Genomic DNA, 20,898 nt, shown 5'->3' on the forward strand with positions numbered 1-20,898 from the left:
GCTTCACCACCCCCTCTCCCGCAAAGACCCCTGGGGAGTGCACCTCCTCCCCTCCCCCTCAGAGGGCCACACCAAAAAAGGCAGTTTACAGTAACCGGGGAATTAACTCTTTAACTGCCCGTACCTTACATGATGTAATGATGTGGAATACCGACAACAAAAAATCACAAAACCATAACAGCTGAGAATGGCCTTGCCTCTGTACCACATTGCTTAAGAGCAACCAGAAACATTGATGTGTTATCAACACTTTTTCCTAGAACAAAAACATACATCATACCAGATGCTCTGAATGAAACAATTCTGTCCCAGCTGAAACTAAGACACTGCTATAACAGAAGGTGCACAAAACTGCAAGTAAATGAATACAGGAGATCTTGTAAGGTTTACCAGTTGGTTTATATTCTGCTGTCACTTCTGTGGGGTTTGTGTTCATGGGCAACCTGAAGCACAACGTGTAGCAGCTTCCTGAAGAGCTTTTTTGGCTTAAATTCTTTAGCGTTCTGTCTCTGAAGATTAGTACTGGATGGTGCTGTTCGATGGTTTGGTGTCAGCTAGCAATATACTGTTTTTTTCCGGATTCTGCCCTACATTTTTTTGTTTCTTTGAAACTGTAATCTTAAACATTATTTTCACTTTTTCTGGCGCTTTATCATTTCATGATACAGATTCTGAGGCTGTAAGTAAGTACTAGATCCCACAGGATAAGAAAAAGCCCTGCAGAAAAGATTAAAGTTAAACCTTGCCAGAATCAATCAGAAGTCAATGAGCACTCCTGGCTCATGTGTGGATGCTGGGACTCTGTGACTGATGATAAACAGGTAGACAAGATAACCCAGTTGGTCTGCATGCCATACTTATATGGTCATCTATTTTTATTTGCACAACTATAGATATAGTCAGGGAACCATCTGCAGCAAACAATTTGTGTGATGGATTAGGCACTCTTTTTTAGTGTGTTTACAAACAGGCTTTTCTCATTGTTTGGAATGATCAAATCAGTGGTCGGTGCGTGAGTGTTTCAGCAGCGTATCTCTCACCAGCTAGCCACTACTTGGTGAGTGATCGCAGCAGTCACATTGCTTTTTTACTGCATGCTATTTGTTTGAATCCCAGATAACTTTCATGATGGCAGCTGCAACATAAGCAGAAAGTTCATATGACAAAAAAAGCAAGGATTTTTTTTTGCAAAAAAAGCAAAGAAATTTTATGTGTGTAATTTCTTCATTTTCTAAATATTTTTTCCTTTTTACTTTGAACATCTTTTTTCATTTTAAAGAAAAGTCTATATTAAAGAAAAAATAGTAGAGAAAGTTATTCAATAATAGAGCAAAATATTTTGTGTTGAAGTGGAAAAAATATTACAGTATATTCAGATTAAAATTCTGAGGTTTGTACTTAATCAAAATCTCTGAAGAGCATCACTGTACTTTTCCTTTATCTTTTGTTCATGAAAAAAACAACAACACAACCAAACACCACCCTTGGCTATCATATGGAATACCTGTGGTGATCATTTGTCAGGAGTACATTAGTACATATGCTTTAAACCCATTTCTGTGCAACAAATGAATTATGCTCACTCTAACATCAGAAAGACACTTCAGAGCTTGCTGGAGTGTGAAGTGATTGGATTGGAATTTAATCAAATTATTAATGTTCATAATCATTTGATATTTATGCTACTGTATTTTATGCCTCAGCTGATCACACTGCAAGTACTTAAATGGTTGATTTCTGCCTTAGGTATCAAAAACAGAGTAAGAGGTAAAAAGGGAAGAGCTATAGCCAAGCGTAGAGGACATGGATATCCATGTTGTGTTCTGAACCACTCAAATCAACGTGCACCTTAATGTGGTCTCCCTGGAAGGCACTGTGGAAGAAGCAGGACTCGTGGACACAGCTCAGAGAGGGAGAGTCAGAATGGGGCAAATTCTTAACAGCTGTTGTTTCAAATCAGGATCCAAAACCTTCTCAGCAGGAGATAAATCTGCTTCTAGGTTTCAGAGAAACCAGTCCAGCCAAAACTGCCAACAGAATCTAGAGTTTGGCCACAACAAAATCTTCAGATATCTACATCAGTGGCCCCTTTCAGATACCTGTGGCAGATGTAAGAAAATGTGATCATAAAACAAGGTTAGTATATGTTCCCAGACCCATAGTCCCAGGGAGTTTTTGAGCAGATAGGATGTCTTTGTATTTAACAGCAAGATACAAGTCTGACTGCTTGGGTATTCTTTGTGCAATTCTTGTCCTCCACCCATGGAGCTACCAGGAAAATGACACAAATGTTGCACGACTTGAAGTACAGCAAAAGATGTAAGCCAGTGTTGTCATCCAAAGTCAAGTTTAGGGTAGAGCAGAAGCAAAACCAGCATTTCTGAGCACGTATTCTTTAATACTCATTTACACCATTCACAGCTATCTTGTAATCAGCAGAGTTCAGATTCCTTAGACAATTTGTGATTGGTATATATAATCCTTTGAGTCAGTAAAATGGTCATATGTCTATGACCTTTCTATGGATATGTTGCAGAATCATAAAATTCTTACAGATTTTTTTTGTCTGAATATTTCCTTGGATTCTTCCACATATTTTGACCCCTTGTGGGATGAGATCTAGTGTTACATGCCTCTGAGTGGAAGGACTGTTGTAAGGCAGAGGATCACACAGCTGAGAAATGCCTGTCTGTGACTGGAAGATGGCACAACTGCTGTAGTCCCATCTCCTAGCTTTTAGCTGCCTTGAAATAAAATGAATCAGAAGGGCTTTTTGCATTGATTTCAGAAGGTGATTTCAATTAAATAGCCTTCAGTTCCTTTTGTTTTCCCAGCTGGATGGTACTTTCTCTCTAAAGCTTGCCATCATATTACATGAATAGTTTCATATAAAGCAGTTACGTTTATAACAGTACTGTAATAATTTTCAACCATACTCTCAGTTAATATGGCAGTCAAGTGTTGCTATTTGTGAGCTATGTTATTCAGCCTTTTTCAGTTTGTTGGGATTTGTCAGGTTAGGCACGATAAGGTAGGGGATTTTTGCCCTATGCTACAGTCACAGATTATGCCTTGACAAGTAAATAGCCTTCTAAATGAGACAAAATTAGTAGGGTTTGAAGAGGGAAATAAGTTGGAAAAGTAAAAACAGACTTCTGGGCAGACCCCGTTTGTTCTGATTTCCTGTTCTTATTACTACAAGTAGTGAATAATATTTAACTAAGATTAGGGTTTTCATGTGCCAGGGAAGTACAAGATGTTTTTGTCTCTGGTAAGCTTGTATGTAAAAAAAAAAAAGTGGATCTGATTAATTAGGTATGTATGACAAATGAGATTCCATTTGAGGATCTCTAGAGGTCTCTTCTGCTTTAAATTATTATATAATTTAATGAAATAAGTTATTTACACCTATAGTTGCATAGAGGAAAAGGAAAATAGAGGTCCTTGATTCCTGTTGATGAGAGCTTACAGACATAGCCTAAGTGGTTTGTGGTCACAGTGCAGCAATGTGCCTTGAGTTTCAGGCCATTACTTTTTATCTTACAAGCCAGCTTTATCCTTCAGAGGGACTCTGGGGACAAATTAAGGCAGAGAAATGGTAACGATCTTGCTCTGGGTAGGTGTGCTTTGTGAGACAGTAGAGCTTTTCAGCTGGGATAACCTTTCTGCAAAGCCTCTAAGTCAGAGCTGTTTTGCATTTGCATGGTTTGGAGCCCTGGCACAGCAGTTGTGATTGGTGTCATTGAATTGTGAAGGTAACTTGCAAGCCTTAGGATACCATTCATGATGTCATCTCATTGTTTTGTTTTCAAAATACCCTTTACAACATAATCAGTACTATCTTGCTGCATTACTGTTCCAACAAGGCTTGGATATGTTGGGGAAACATTTGTCTTTTCACGCTTTCACTTCAGTAGCATCCTTGGCGGCATGGATTCATTTTGTTCATCTGTTTATCACACAGTTGTCTTTTCCCTTTTGTTGATTGTGTGAAGCATGAAGTAAGAGCCCAGAACTCTTGAGGAATGGCATTACCACTTGGATGGGCTGCTGGGTAAATGTTCTTACTCAGGCACATTAGAGTCTGATGGAAGTGCACCTTCATCAGCTGCTGTTGATTCTGCCATTTCGAGTAGGACTTGCTACCCATGTATTATTTTCTAGTGCAGCATCGGTTTGGAGGAGCACAGGTGTTTTGTCTGCATAAACTAAAATAAAACCAAACCAGAACGCACAAGCAAGGAAGAGATAAAATTAAGTAAGGAGGAGGAAACAGAAATACAGTACTGAAACAGCAAGAGGACCATAATTTTCACACAAAGGTCTAACCTCAAGTTCTTATTGTATGCCTTATTTGTCTCAGCTGATCAGGTATTGTCAATAATGTGTTCATAACACATTTATCTCCTGCCCCTTCTTTTATTTAGCAAATTGTTTGTGGGCTGATTCAGATTTCTGAAAGCATATTTGCTATTTGTCTGAAAAATGTTTTGCACTGGGACATGTAGCCAGCTGAAGAACAGATTGTCAGCGAAATGTATTATTTATTAACCAGGTAATGTATATTGGTCACTGAGGTCCCATTACTTGCATCTTCTGTGTTAACAGAGAAACTACTGGGCAAGACCAGTCAAGGCACCAAATCTGCTATCCACCCACTTGAATCTCGTAACTAATTTAGTGACAACCCTTGTGAAAGCTTTCCCTCTGGTCCTCCCACATCAGAACTAAGGTATGTGCTGTGTTCTTCCTTGGTGAATGGTACCTAGCACCCCATGTTTCATTCAGCAGGTTCTGTAGACCTCAGCTGTCCTTTGTAGGTGTTAAGTGATTGATAGCAAGCACAGAGGATACCCCAGGATCCAACTGTGAAGCATAGCAGGATAGAAGATGTTAGCAGGACAAAATTGGGTTTATTTTATGCTTCCTACAGAAGAAATATGGAGATGTGATGTCAAGACTTTGGGTTTCAGGTCAGCCCCGATCTCCTCAGCCTACAAAGCAGATGTAGCCATTATCCCTCTTCTCACAGAGGGAAAGATGATGATTTTTTTTCTTAAGAGGAAGCTAAAAAAAAATCCAGTGGCTTGGGTATGGGTTTCTGGATGAGTAATTATTAGCGGTAACAACTGCAACATCAACAGTCATGCAATCGCCTGGCTTCTTTCTGAATGGTGAACAGCAAGACATAATATGTATCTAGTAGTTGAAATGAATCAAATTCAATGCTTTCATTTAGAAATATAATTGCATATACTTACAAATCAGCTATTTTATGTGTTCAAACTGATGTGATGATAGCAACAACTGAAAATGTTTATGGATATTCTAATTGAAGCAAGCAAAAGGAAACCAGTTCTATATAGTCTGAGTTTGTGAGAGTGGGATTTCAGTATGCGGAGTTATATACAATACAGTCTTACTGCCTTAGTCAATCTCTCTCTATGGAGTTTCATCACTCAGTTCCTGAGTGGCATGCACAAATTACCATTACAAGTATGTGCATGCACAGTATTAACAAAAATTACAAATTTGTGAAAACAGCACTCTTTTGGTGCCTGAGAGCTTCAGCAATCACAGGGCGTATGTCAAGTGTATCAGCACATCTGGAAGTGTAATACCTCCTTCCTTAAAGGAGATGAACATAACTCATCATTAATAGGGCCCTTACGGCAATAAAGGTTAACTGTACACTACCACAGCAGCTATTAAAAGGACCTGCTAAAACCTTAAAAACCTCAGTTAGATTAACTGTTCAGGGGTTTGAAACAGACCAAAGTGTTCCTTGTTCCTCTATGATCTATAAAGTGTGAGTGGGTGGATTGGTTAGGCACTGATGCTGTGACAATGCACCGTAACTTAAGGCTTCCTATGTAGATTGGAGCACATCTCAACTGTTACTTGTGAAAGCAGCGGTGCCATTATGTGCTATAGCAACTGTGGTCTCCTGGGCTCTGCGGCTTGAAGGACCAATAGGAAGTTCTCATATTTCTGGAGTTTACTTTCTTTGCTTTTCCTTTGGAACCAGCCTGTACATACTTCTCTTTCCAAATTTGTAAGTGGCCAGTGCTCCCCATATGTGCACCTTCCTACGGCTTAATGGCCTCCATGAGCAGAATATTTCTTGGCTCTTACCAGCTGTGCTGTTAAAGACGGTCTTCATCAGAAACCATTTCTATCCTGTGGTATCATACAGTTTATATTCAAAAGCTGAGGTAATTATGTGTTACTTCTTTATTTTTGTGTGTATGAGTTCGTGGAGAGAGATGACAGCATAGAGAGAGAGTGACAGGATACATTTGTGTTTGTGTGCACTGAGTGAACTCTTGCAGGTCTCCAATGGAGATGCATGCTCCTTTTGAGTTCTGGCAAAAGCCATTCTGACTGAAATCAGAAGGTATGCTGTAAGCAGAGGAGCTGATATCCAGTTCGGCAGCCTAATTCCCTATGTCTCTGTCTGAAAGTATTTGTTGGAATTTGTCCCAAAGTATCCCATTTAAATTTGATCCTATATTTCCTGGCCAGTCCCTTCTCCTTGGTGGTGTTCTGACCCACATGCTACTTGCTACAATATTTCATAACTTTCCCTTTATTCTGTTCAAACTAAAACAGCTCATCCCAGTTGCTAAGGTGTTCAGTTTCTCACAGCTATTCTTTTCATTGCTATGTGTACCTTGGCCCTCTACAACTTTAATGCAATACATTGATCAGACAGGGACTGGTAACCTAGGAAATGCTAATGTTCAAAAAATCCCCAACCATGCCCCACGCAAGGCTCCTGTATTTTTACCTTTTCCAAATCAAATGACTGGAAGACACAAAATACTTTAATTGTTGCCCTCCTAGAACAAGCTCATCCTCACTGCTTGTCATCATTTCTGTGTCCTGCATTTCCAGATATCAGTGTGTGATCACCACAAATTCATTCACAAGTTAATATGACTAGTGCCTGCTATACAGAACATAAAATGGAGCCTTTTCAATATAGAGAGGGGAGGACATAGATAAAAATTTATCCAGAGTAATCTAAACCATAGAAGAAATACTGCCATCATTAGCTGAATCTCAGATATCTCTGAGAAGAGTCCAAACTGACAGCCCACCCAGGGAGGGAATCAAGGTCATTGTTGCTATCCCCAGAGCTGAAAACCACTGGCTTAGGTGAAGACCCACAGGGCTAACCCTTGCCAAAGAAACAATTTCTCCCATTAAGAACACACAGTCTTGGTGAAGGAGATCTAAAACCAAGAGGTAAATCTTACCTTCATTGGAACACAGTTCCAACTGCAGGTATCTCCAGTTTTGTATATGGAGTCAAGTGCCATTTGCCAGGAACGCAGCGGTGGTCAGGCTGTTGGGAACATCCAGTTGCGGGATTTAACTCATACAGTTGAAATCAGTACTAGCTGAAGCCAGACTGGAAGCCACGAAGTCAATGGTGTGATGAAGGAAGCAAATGACTCTGGTCTTTTGCTGGCAAGTATTGGCTTGCTCTGCCCATGCTTTGAATCAGACAGGGCCCCATATTTAAACACAGTGCCTCAGACTCACAAGTTACCAGCAGACCTCACCAGCTGGCACTCAGCTCTGTGGTAGCTGCAGTCACTTAGCTTCCAGCCAGCTCTGAATAAAAATTGTGAGAATTCCTATCCCTCAAGGAAGGGTCAAAATAAGCTTATGTCACCTAAGAAATATAAAAACATTCTCCACCAGAGTGCTTTTCAGTGAAGTATTCAATGAACTAATTCTATGGGGCCCGACAAAGAAAAGTAGATTCTTACACACTTGTAGCAATCTGTATGCGAACTTCCTAAAACAGGCTCCACCTTCACTGGTAAATTTTGTATGGTCACACAAATGAAGGGACTGAGCTCCCTTCTGCTCAGTCAGAAGGGTGACTGCACCAGGCAGTCACCCTTCCACAAGCACATTGCTTAAAGAAACAAAAAGAATGCTCTACAGAAACAGCATTTACTTCTGATTAGACAGTTTCCTGTGATTTTCTATATTATATCCCCAGAAGAATAAAAGAGCACTAGTCTTGACTCCTGCAGAGACATTTCTAGCACTCCAATCTCTTCTAACTAATATCAGTCTTTTGTGCTATACCTTATTTTTTGGTGATTTGTTTTTTAATTAGGAATAGTGCTGATTCAGATATGATGGTAAGGTTTTAGGCCTAGGGACAGCAGGTATAAGACGTTCTTTCTGAAGCTCAGTGGTACTCCTTCAAACTTTAAAAAAAACCACTATATTTACTGAAATCCGTGACTGTCCTGGTGATGTTTCTCTTTAAATTATTTTTATTTTTTGAGGACATACAGATGGTGATAACTGTAACAAGAAAAAGTTTGTTTCGTCCTTATCACCAGATCCTAAGTCACTAAATATTTTAACTATGTGAGGATTATTACTGCTCTACCTTAACTCTATCATGTTTTGATAGAGTAGTAGGCTGTAAATCTAGGTCCTCTAATCTATATCCATGATAGGAGCTAAGACCTCCTCTGTTATCCAAGACTTTAGCTTGTTGATTTGCCTGAAAATGTGGCCCAGATTCCATCAGAGGGAGACACAACACCATGCTGAGGAGGAGGAGTGAAATGTTTGGCTTTCTTGAAGTGAAAAATCTTAAGTGTATTAGTAAACCTACTCTGTGGAGGAGGTGAATGTCTAAGAAGGATTAGCCCTTTTCTCCAGGTGGATTTCCCTTCTCCACAGGTTTTGAGATATTAATCTTGCTCAGCTTCATGTTCAAGTAAAGACCTAGATAAATGGAGGCCCAGAGTACAGCTAGACCATTCATTTTCATTAATTCCAATCTTTCTTGGCATCAGCAAAGCGTAGCTTTATGCTGTGTATACATATTACCAGTAATTATTTACCCAAGGTAATAGAGAATTATTCTTGCCTTTTCTGATGACAATTTAAAATCACAGCAATATAAAATATTAAAAGGACAGGAATGTGAGAAAAAAATATTTTATTTAGTTTGAGATTTTTCCAGTTCTCTACATTTGGTTCAGGCTGTCCATGTGAAAGGAGAGCATCCACAGGACAAAAAGTTGCACAGTGTGAAATCAGGTATGTGTGGATACAAGAAAAGCTTTTGCACCAAGAGGCTAGAATATACAAATTTTTTTGGTATTGAAAAACTGTTTCTCCAAGAGAAAATCTCAGCATAAAATGAGCACTGAAGACACTTGACCTTAACCCCAAACTGGACTTTAACTTTTTCCAGAGGCTGACATTTATTTGTTTAAATTGAGTAACTCACACCTGTGCATTTTTGCCTCTACTTTCATGCATTCATAGAATCACAGAATTAGCAAGGTTGGAAAAGTCCTACAAGATCATTCAGTCCAACTATCCGCCTACCACCAATATAACCCCACTAAACCACATCCCTCAACACAGTGTCTAAACAGTCCTTGAACACCTCCAGGGACGGTGACTCCACCTACCTCCCTGGGCAGCCCATTCCAGCATGTGACCACTCTTTCAGAGAAGTAGTATTTCCTAATGATTCCATTAAGATTCTCAGTGAGATGAAGAGTAGACGTAATGCAAAAGACATGAGTGAGTGATGTTTTTGGCTTGACTGAAGCAGCAGGTGCTTTTCTTCAGTCAAGAAAGCCTACTCGAGAGGACTGAGGAAATAGTCAAACTTTTAACTGCTTTTGGAACCAAACCTTGGCTTTTCTGAGTTTCACACATTGTGATATCCATCTGCCATATTGTTAACCTTTTGGAGTCAGAGCTTGTTGTAAATTTATGCAGGGAGATGCTGATGTTCCAGATTTATACTAGACCCATTTAGCTAACCTTCTGGGTGTCTCCCTACATAATTCTATTAAAAAAAAAATAGGCAATATACATGTGTGCCTACCATTATTAAAAAGTAAGATTGACTGCTCATAATTTTACAAGCAGTGAGTTACTTCACTTGATTTCCAGTGCAATGGAAAAATCAGAAACATCAGAAGCGTATTTTGTATTTAATGAAGGCAATGGGGCCTTCTAAGAAACTGACAATTTATGGTAGATACATTGGATGATACTGGAAAATAGGCCTCTCTAAGACCACTAAGTTATCAAAGACAGGAACCAATTTTCTGGCATAAAATGAAAGGTCTAAAACTTTTCCATTACTCACTCTGTTGTTACTCTCATGATAACATGTGAAATGACCATTTACTTATCAACTCATATGCACCTTAGGCAGGAGAGGAGCCTCTTTAAAAATAATTCAAAATGCAAAATAATGTACTGCTGCAAGCTGAATTTGCTTAATTGTGTTATTCTGATAAGGATGCATTCTTTATTATCTCCTCTTACTTCATTAAGATTATAAGGAATGTTTTCAATTGACTTTTTTTTTTTTTTTTTTTTTTTTTTTACCACTTCCCTGTCATGAGTAAAATGAGTTTTATCACAGGGTGTTGGAATTCCTTGGCCAAGTGATAGAAAAAATCTATGCTGGCCCTTCTGGTACCTACCATGTATGTTTTTAAATAAATGGGTTATTGGCTAGATATTTCTCATCTACGACAAATGCCTAGGCTCAAATCACAGGCCTCCATCTGCCACAGCTGTGGTAGCTTAATATAAAAAAGGTTGCTCAGCCATGGACCCAGGAGAAATACTGAAATGTAGCACAATGTGATTTTGGAGTATGAAGCTAGGCAAACGTCACAATTTTCTACATTCTGTGTAGCAGGCTTCTTCATTTTTTTTTATTTCTGTCATCTTCAGACACAACTGTCATTTCATGTGGAAGAGCTCAGGCAGTCTGTGATTGAAAACGCGCATGGGTCACATACTTACTATTGTGTTTTACTTCATTACTTTCCATTGTTATTATTTTTCAAAGATGTAAATAAAGACATTTGGCTTGAGGTCATAATTTTTTCTCTGTAGGTAGCAACAATTAACACTAATGAAACACAGTGATCGATCTGCATTTGAAGAATATCGTGGATGTCCCTCACACATCCTACTTGACACTCTGTGTGGTACTACTGTATCTCCAAGCAATCTAATTGAACAGTGGAGCTGCTGTGCCAGACCCTGTGCAAACACTGTGGCAGAATCATTCTTGCCCTGGAAGCTTCCTTGCTTCAGATGTCAACTACTTATGAAACATGTAGCACCTCCAAAATAACCAAAGAAAAATGCTTTTGCAGTTCCCTGCAGCATCTCAAATCCCAGAAAAGCAGTAACAGAAAAATCAGTAATGCAGATCTTGCATAGGCAAAGACATTAATATGGTGAGGTGGCTATTAGCTGTGCTGCTGTTTTGATTATTCTTTCTTTCTGACTGCATACGGAATAAAGTCCTATTTATATTTTAGGCTCCAGCCTTAAGTAATTTCTATGTCATTAATCTGAGGAAAAATGGATTTTTCATTTAGTAGTGTCCAAGTACAAAGCTCTATTGTGTCAACTCTGGGAAAATAAGGAGGAAGATGTTGCTCTGATTCCTGCACCTTCATGTGCTGTTCCTGGTTTTACACATCTAATTCTTTGTATAAGCAGTGCTCTTCAAAAAATGAATTAGTCTGTAGGCTTGACAGTTTCTCCCTCTTTCTTGCTTTTTTCCCCCCATCCATTTCCCCAAGCAAGCGGAACTTAGTGTTCACTGTACCCTTCTCTCAAGTCTCTAGGTAGGACTGAAAACATCTTGTAATGAACAAACATTTGTGAAAGAAGCAAAACATTGGTGTTCCCATTTCACATTGAGAGCATTCAGTCAGTTTAAGTCTGCAACAGTAACACAGATTTGGATTAGTCCAGAATTTCTAGCAGCAAAATTGGATTGATTTTTATCTTTTGTGTTTGTAAAGAAGTAGCTGAAATTCACATAAAGGTTTAATTTCCTTTGTAGAAATAATGTCAACAACAACACAGGCATTTTAATAAACTAGCTTAAAATCTGTCTTCAAAAATAATAGTGTTATGAAGTAATGATCAGAAGCCATGTATAACAGAATTAACACACCTTGTGAGCTATTAATGTAAGAAATTACATTTTCTGGAAGAAAGAAAAAAAAAAAGGGAAGCAAGCAATCAAACTCTTTCTCCACCACTGCTGATGTTTTATTACTATTTTAGGTCTTCTCCTCATTTTGTATTTCACATTTTTTCACAATGAAACCTGACAAATCCATTTCACCTTCTGTGTGCAACCTGTTTCATTTCCTGTTTCCGGCACATTTAATACCAATATATTTGAAAAGGAAGACTTCATATTTGGCAATATAGTGATATAATTACAACTTCCAGTCTCATCTCTGCCTTCTATGAGGGTTCCTGACTTTGTCTGGCAGCATAAAAGCTTCATTATATCTGATCTTTCTTCCACATTTATGTAACTTTCAGTTCCTATCTAAAAATTCCTTCCTTGGCCTTTCTTTTTTACCCAGGTATATGAATGAGATTGTGAAAGAACCAGCTGGCTGCATGGACATTTTCCCCCTTGATATTCTCTTTGATGTGAAACTGCTGACATATTTTCATTGCTTGCTACTGGAAAAAAATGGAAGTTTTATGAAGTAAATCAAACATTGTGCTACTGGGTCTTAAAGTGATAGCTCCCTGGGATTCTGAAAAGAAATTAATTAATCAAATTTGTATACAGGTCTGTGAGATTTAGGCCAAAGAAGCAGTGCAGGAAGAATTAGGGAGAGTAAATCAGCCTACTAGTGTGATAAATCAAATTTTAAATGTCAAATATGAAATTTGGTTTACTGCTAAAATTATCCAGGTTAGTTAAATATGGTTAACGCAAACTCCTAATCCCAAAAAACAGGGCTGGAAAGGACCTTTGGAATACAATTGCTCCTTTTGCTCCAGTGCAGAATCTCAGATATCTATCCTATATACAGAAAATATTTTCTAATCTGTGCTTAAAAGACTCCACAGTTGGATATTTCACAGCTTTCTCAGGCAGGCTGTTCCTATACAGTGTTTTTATTGTTATAAAGTTATTTCCTGGTGTTTAACCTCCATTTCTTCCATTGTACTGTGTCTAAACATCCTTGTAGGAAAGCAGTTCTGACCTAACCTCACATCACATCAATTCAAACCACAATAACTTAATTGAAGTCAACAGTGTGAAACCATCACAAGGTAAGAAGTAGGCCATTGTCTTTTAAGTTCCTTCCAGTAGTGCTTCAGGAGGCAGTACCACAGTGAACACAGTCATCTCACAGTGGGACCTGGACAAGGCTAGCAACACAACAAGGAGCTGCTCTTGCAAGTAATTTCTGAGAGCAGATTTGTAAGCGTGTGAGCTGTATGAACACATCTCTGATATAAGCAGGTACTATATACTCTTGGCCTTGAGATATCTTGGAAGATTCAGAGTAGCTGATATTGTCATATTATGATTTGGTAGTCTTGGTTAGCTTTTTGGTGCCTGTGATGACCCAGATAACTGGAATAAGTTTGTCTTCTCAAAAAAAAAAAAATAATACGATAAGGAACAAGTGAACTCCATTTCTGATTTTATTTCTCTCACCAGATGTATGTTTTATTTCGTTCTGGTAGGGAAAAGAAAAAAAAAAGAAAAAAGAATTTGGAGACTTTGGAGATTGTGACCTTCCAATTCAAGGAAATAGTCCCTTTTTCAGATAAGGCAGCACTACCTGCAGAAGTGTCCTTATCCCTGGTATGTTGGTCACTTCTGAATGGACTTTGTTAGAACTGCTGCATAGCAGCTGACAGCAGACCCATGCCTGTTGTAGATGCTCCCTGCTGCAATCAATTCATCGCTGTCAGGAGCAGAGCACAGGGCAGTGCTGAGTAACCAATATCTTCTGTGGTTTCACACCAAACCTATTTCCCTGAAGGGGCAAATAAATGCTCACAGAAAGCAGTTGTGAAGCTTTGCACGTGGCTTCCTTGGTTCTGTTCATATTGGAAATGTGAGGTGCCTTTGTGTGGGAGATGTCAAGTAGAAGGTCTTTCTATAGTGACTGCAACATGCATCAAGACCTAGGCTGAACCAGAAACTAACCTGCCTTTCATTTTGTATCAGGGAGCTCATACTGAGAAATATGACTTTATGCTTAGGGTTTTATGTACAAGTGAGTGGATCAGTCTTATTTAAAGGGTTCTGTTAATTTGTAAAGGAGAATAGGGACCTGCCAATAATTAGATTTGCATCCTTCATCCTAAATGCTCAAACAAGGTCAGCATTGAAAACCTTGACGACTTCAGTTTGAGCTGTACATAAGCATCTTTTGTTCTGTTTGCTTCGACTGGTCATAAAGGACCACTGTAGAGACTAATGTTTTTCCAGACCCTTGCTGGTCAGCTCAAGATCTCCAAAACTGCTTGGGAGCTGAAGGTTTCATCCACAACCTAACTTTCTGCTGCCTGGGTGAGGCACATGCAACAGCTCCTGGGGGTCTGGTTGTGTGTCACAGGGTCTGGTGAGGTATTGGAACAAGCTGCTCAGGGAGGTGGTGGAGTCACCATCCCTGAAGGTTTTCAAGAGAAGAGTAGATGTGGCACTGAGGGACATGGTCTAGAGGGGTCAGAGGCATGGGCTGATGATTGGACTGGATGAACGTTTTGGTCTTTCCACCCTTAACTATTCTATGATTCCCCTGGCACCCTATCCTACACCACTTGAGAACTCCCACTTGACAGCCTCAAATACCTTCTGCCTTTGGTAAAAGCAGTAGGGGAGCCAGACCACTTCCAGAGATGGGGGAGGCACAACCACAACATTCTGGCTTTTGATCAAGGAATGCTAATGAGAAATAAAATGATAAATATTTTCATTCTTGTTTTCTCATTTCACTTACTTGTGCTTTACGCTTAGGGAACATTTTCCTTGTGGTATGAAGTGCTGAGGCAGGTTGGAGAAACAAACATCTGACAGTTTAATTTGGCTAAGATTAAATACATAGAAACTCATTTTACATATCGCTGCTCTGTGTTCAGACTAAACAGCAAACACCCTCCTTTGGCCTAATGTGTTTTTTATTGTTGGACTTGGCAGTGAGGCAAACACCAACAGTAAAAGATTTGGGTCAAAACCAAGCAGGTTCATAAATATCCTTTTTTTTTAATGCAGAATTGTGCTTTGCTCCCACAAATCCCCTCTTTTTAGTGCCTGTTTCTCCATTTTCTTTCGTCCCCCTCTCATTTACATTCAGATTAGGCTGATCCCTCCTTCTCCTCCTCCATGCTGCTTGTGTGTAAAATGCAGGGCAGACTGGAAAATGTGGGAGAGACTGCTGGCTCTCAGTCCTTGTGTCTGCTGCAATACTGTGCCTTGCAACAGCTAGAAGCTCCATTCTAACCACAGCACCCAGAGCTCATGGCCGGTCCCCCTGGGAAGGGGCAGCCCAAGGAGCCTCTTGAAATTAAAACACTGAACTTCACCATATCTGGAATGTTGTGACCAGACTAAGAGATTTTGACAGGTGGCTTTCCTGTATGACAGTTAATTCCTGTCAAACTTTGCAAAGCAAAACCAAAACCCCAAATCCAGAGGTACAGAAGTGTCTCAGTAGAGTACAAGTTTTTTTCTGTTTAGCCTGAGTAATTTCCTTCTTGGAAATAGCACTGCATGTGAATGAATGAGGGTAGAGAGAGTCAAATTGGGAAACACTGGTGAGGGTGGTCACGTTTAGGAAAAGTAACTGGAAAGTGAAAATGGGGTCTCTGTAGCATGGTCTTCTTAACAGGAGGAAGTCTACAATCTTCATCCTAAGCAGTGCTATCAGAATTAGTAGTAACGCTCAGAAGTCAATGTGAGTCCCTTGCATTAAATTACAATAGTCATAGGGACTTTGGCTGTTATTTTGTTTTGTTGAGCTTGTTATTGTTATTGATGTTGTTTTCTGTTATTTTAACAGCTTGCAACGTTAGCTCTGTGGTCCCTAGCAAATCCTAAAAGCCTTTGAAGATTTGGTTTCTGTTCACTGAAGAAGTTCAGTGTAGCTCACACCTTTCCCTGTGTGTGCATGCAATTTTGTAATACTGATGCCTCTGTTTTTGTGTATTGCAACCCCACATTTCTAGGACATTCACTTTAATTCGAAGATGGAAATGATACTTGAGCAAACACATTAAAGTATGTGTTTTCTGCTATAGACAGAAGTTGAGTCCTTTCTTGGTCTTTCAGTTTGATATACAAGGTATGGAGATGAGAAGTGTATGGCTGATATTAGCACATAACAGAATTTCATTTCAGAAGTGAAAGAAAATGAATATTTCTGATTGGGTTATGATAAGATACAGATCACAGATAAGGTGAATGCAATATTGTTATTCACTAAATTTCTGTGATAATAGAAATAAAGAGCACTTGACAAAAACTAGTAGACAACAGTTTTAAAACAGAAAGAAAGCACACCTCTACTCAGAGGATAAGGAAATTCTGGAAGCTGCTAGCCTAGCAGGCTTCAGAAGAAGAGAGCTCAATCAAGCTCAAAACAGGATTAGAAAAATCCCCAGACAACAGATTTGTAGATGGATGCTAAGGTGAATAGGTGGGATGTACAATCTAGAGTCCCAGTCCAGCAGGTGTGAGTGCTCAGAAAACACAAGAGGAACAGAGCGAGGACTGTGCATTCTCTCTGGACAGCCTCTCTTTTTGTCCCAGCTGGGAGCAGAGTGCTGGGCTGGGGGACCACTGCTGTGCGCCAAAAGGGCTGTTCCTGTGCTCCAATAGTAGGTGCCTCCTGGGGATGAAAGTACAGCCACCTCCCTGTTTGTCTAGTAAGTGTGAGATTTTATTCACTTATTTTACATTGCTAATCAGTTTTTGTCTAGGTTTAAATGCACAGCACATTAAAAATAATCCCTAGTATATTAATGCATATATTGGAGCAGCTTTTTACTTTTGTGTGTTTTGTTGTTCCTTTCTTTTTTTCTTTTTTCCCCAGAAAAATAAAATTATGTCTTTAATTTAATTTATTTAACATTTTGTGTTGAATAATTAGGAGCCTTATGAAAAGCCATAATGCTCATCTAACAGAGGAACTTAATCACTGTTCTGCTAGGCATTCTATAAAAAAAATTAAAATGCTGTTAAATAGACTACTGCTTTTTTAATTAGATGGTTTAATTACAGCTTGTTAATGGAAATATTACATAAATAGCTCTCAAAGCCACACATGCCTATGCATTATCACGAAAGAGTGAAGCTGCAGGTGTCCCTAAAGAAGCAACTTGTTAATATGGGTAAATGGAATAGGAAAAAAAAGTCAAAACAAAACAGCTCCCAAATGGTGCAATGTTATCTCTGTAGAGGTAACCATAGCTGCTGCGATGTGTTGACACTACAGCAAGTTACCAGCTTAAACAAAGTTGATTGGTTGAGCATTTTGAACCCAGGACTTTCTTTGTATTTCCTCTATGCTGGTGTTAACCTGCAAATTTTTGTTACTGATCGTTTCACTTACGTGTCTGACTAGCTGTACTATAGAGTCACTCACAAGTGATGCAGGTCTCAGCAGTGTTGTGCTGTGTGCCCTGTAAGTCACAACTGTTTTACCATTAAAATGGGGAAATAAAATGCATTCATCTTCCTACTGAGTTAAAAGCTTGTATCATTACATGATTTGTATCATAGACACACAATAGTATTCATACATGCATATACTAGCGTGTGAACCCACACAAACATCATTGTGGTCATATGTGTGCATTTCAATAAATATTTACTGTACAAAACATCTATCGATCCTATTTATATCTGTTTGAATGCCAACCTTGAAAGTATTTCAAAGGATAATTGACCAGAAATTCTAGGTACTTTAAACAAGGGTGCAAATGAATCATAGAATCACTGAATTATTAAGGTTGGAAAGACCTCTAAGATCATCTCATCCAACCTCAGCTCATCCCACCATGCCCACGGACCATATCCCTCAGTGTCACATCCAAATGGTTCTTGATCACCTCCAGGGATGGTGACTCCACTACCTTCCTGAGCAGCCTGTGCCAGTGCCTCACCGTTCTTTCTGAGAATAAATTTTTCCTAATATCCAACCTGAGCCTTCCTTGATGCAACTTAAAGCCATGACCTCTTGTTGAAGGTAGCCCAAAACTGCTGGCCACTTTGATAATCTAACCTTTGTGGGTAGATATGCTTCTGCTTGTACATATATGAATACATGCAACTTATAAAAAATGTGTGCACACATCCAGATTCATGTATCTATATATATATTTGCAAGTGTGCATGTGTTTTTATTTAACAAATAAAAATGCACTGCACTCATAGGCAGTATTGCATTCAGAATTAAAGACTACCACAAACTGAAATACATACCTACCTACCATGATTAAAGACCATTCTGCAAACTTATAAAATATGGAAGAGACAGAAGACAGTTATTTCAGTTTGTGAGGTATGAATGTGGAGGGAAATAATTAAAGCTTTCCATGTGACAGCAAGGAAAGAGATGAGATAGTGCAATAATTCTGGGTGGATTCTTGCTCCTCTGCTGGCACTTTTTTTTTTCGTCCTTCCAGCATTCCTGAATGGCTAATCTTTCTTTTCTGAGGCCTGGGGAGAGGGGAATGGCATCTTGGCTCCTATTGTTTGTAGAGGGGCAAGGAGGTAACGCATTTGCTAAAGGTCTGGTCAGGCTCAGGAGATCTGTGTTCAGAACACAGCTGTGGACAGCCTTGCTAGCAGAAGTGCCATGAACTATGTTTCCACATGACTCAGCAGCATCTATTTTATTAGCTCCCCCTTTGAAAAAAACTTATTGTAAATCCTTGCAAATGTGCAGCATGCCAGGTCAGCACAGATATGGAGACTGGATGGAAAAGAAGAAGAGAAGTTGTGTTGTGAAAAATTGAAAACCTGAAAACTTGTATTTCTACAACCTCTAATGAAGGCAATGTGTCTAGAGGGGGATGCTTGCATTTCTTCACCCATTTCATGATCCCATTTGCTGTTTGTTGGGCAGGAATCAGGGGCTTGTCAGGGCAATGATTTTATTTGATACTCAGAAAACATCTAGGACGCTCTGTTTCCTTTTGGAGTTCTGGTCCCAGAGAGCCAAACATTTTACATTTTAAATGTGGACTAATTCATTACTTTTCTTCTGCTTCTGAAACAAAGTGGGAACTTTTAGCCTGGATTGAAGCTCCCTTTTTCCATGACAAGCAGATTATATCAGTGCTAAGCAAACTGCACTGACCACTAAATGGATTTTCACTTGAAGTGTCAGGCAGCAGCGTGGACTTACAATGATTTGGCTTAATATCCTGCAATCCATTCCTCCCAGTTTTAGGGAGAGGGGATGTTTCACAGTGATTAGAGAGCTTCCATACAATATCGTGAGTGGAACGATAGAGATCATGTATATTTGAAAAATTGCTCTGCATTTGGTATGATAAAGAATGCCTAGATACTACAGTAAAGTAGATGGATTCTAATATGAGTAAAGATTAGAGCTTACTGTACAGTACTACAGCTCCTTGGTACCATCAGCTTTTCTAAGAATCCATCAGCACAGAGAAATGTGCTGAGGGCTTTTTTCTTCAATCAGTATATCAGTAGTTTAACATACCATAAAACTAAGCAGTGTAGAAATGATGATCATTTCCTACTATATTAGTTGCCAGAAGCCTGTACATTTTATAAGAAAACTGCCAAATACAAGGTTTTGTCACATTGAGTTCCTCTGAGAATTTATAGGCTGCTGGAAAAACTGCTGTTAGTGAGAAGGGAACTCATGCAAGTAGGAGTGACATTTGCCTTGGAGTGAAATTTGTTTTCACCTTAAAGAATAGCAATGAAAAATAGGAAAGTAACTAGGAAATACGCTTGCAGGTGTACTGTAGGGAAAAAGTGCATCAAAAGAGCCAGAGCTGGTGATCTTCACTGAGTTCAATCTTCGGTTTTATTTTGTTGCCAAGACTCTAATATCTCAAGACTTAGTCTACCCAGAGTCTTGTCAAACAGCTGCAAAAAGATTGCAGATGGCTTTGATCCCACTGCATCTCTGAATACCTGGCAGATTTGCTGCTGTAACTCAGATCTGGCACTGCAGAAGGAGCTTGGGATTGGGAAGCAGCACTTGTCTTCCCGCAAAAATCTGTCCTCCAACAATTTGCTGCAGCAATCTTCCAGGGCTTCTCCCTCTTTTTTTTCTTTTTTTTAACATTGCCTGTTTCTGGCTTACTGCTCCTATGCCACGGCTCTTGCTGCCTAGAAGGTCCCCCCTCTCTTCACATCACTGTGTCTTTATCGTATTTTGAGTCTCTGCTAGGAGCGTGCCTAATCATCCTCCTGTTCTCATTTTCTTCAATCTCTTATTAGACTCATATGAGAAAGCTGTGTTAATTTTTCACTTTATAGCCTGGTTTAGTGCAACCTATATGTTATGCTCACTGTTGTCTCTCAATTTTTAATCCCAAATCATTTTAGACAACAGTTAGTTTGAAGAATGCTTCACAGAATGAGTTTTATTGTGTACTCTTATTACACACAGCAAGATCAACTCTCTCTCTTTCACTTTATGGGCTTCGTTTTTTTTTTTTTTTTTTTTTTTTTTTTTAGCATCACAAACAATATGACACAAACTTTGAAATGGATAAGAAAAAAAGCATTGAAATGATAATGGTCTTGATGGTGACAAAGAGAGTGCAATACCAGTCTCTTTTGAAATGGTTTGGGTAATGTCATTATTTGTCTTGAGAGAGATCTTAACACAGGCTGACCAACTCTGCAGGAAAGTCCTCATGTCCCAGAGTGTATCTGTGGGCCTCGTGATCACTCCCATATTTGCGAGGGCACAGGTAGTTGTGCACTGTTCCTATGACGTTCTGCTGTCTCCTTCTTTGAGTGAAGAGTTGGTAGTTGCTCATCTCGGTGCCCTATCGTAGGGCATCTGACCTGCACGCCCTGTGCATGGA

At 39.3% G+C, this 20,898-nt stretch overlaps 1 long non-coding RNA gene across 2 annotated transcripts in view; it reads left to right on the top strand.

Annotated features, from left to right (window-relative positions):
* Positions 1-11,186, top strand: part of LOC110396736 — a 17,512-nt gene extending 6,326 nt beyond the window's left edge. For both annotated transcript variants that reach the window (XR_002437217.1, XR_002437218.1), the window contains exons 3-4: positions 4,609-4,732; positions 10,921-11,186. This is a non-coding gene — a long non-coding RNA (uncharacterized LOC110396736). The remainder of the gene's footprint in view (positions 1-4,608; positions 4,733-10,920) is intronic.

This window comes from Numida meleagris, chromosome 3, assembly GCF_002078875.1.
Source record: "Numida meleagris isolate 19003 breed g44 Domestic line chromosome 3, NumMel1.0, whole genome shotgun sequence".
In the NCBI taxonomy this organism is placed as follows: domain Eukaryota; kingdom Metazoa; phylum Chordata; class Aves; order Galliformes; family Numididae; genus Numida; species Numida meleagris.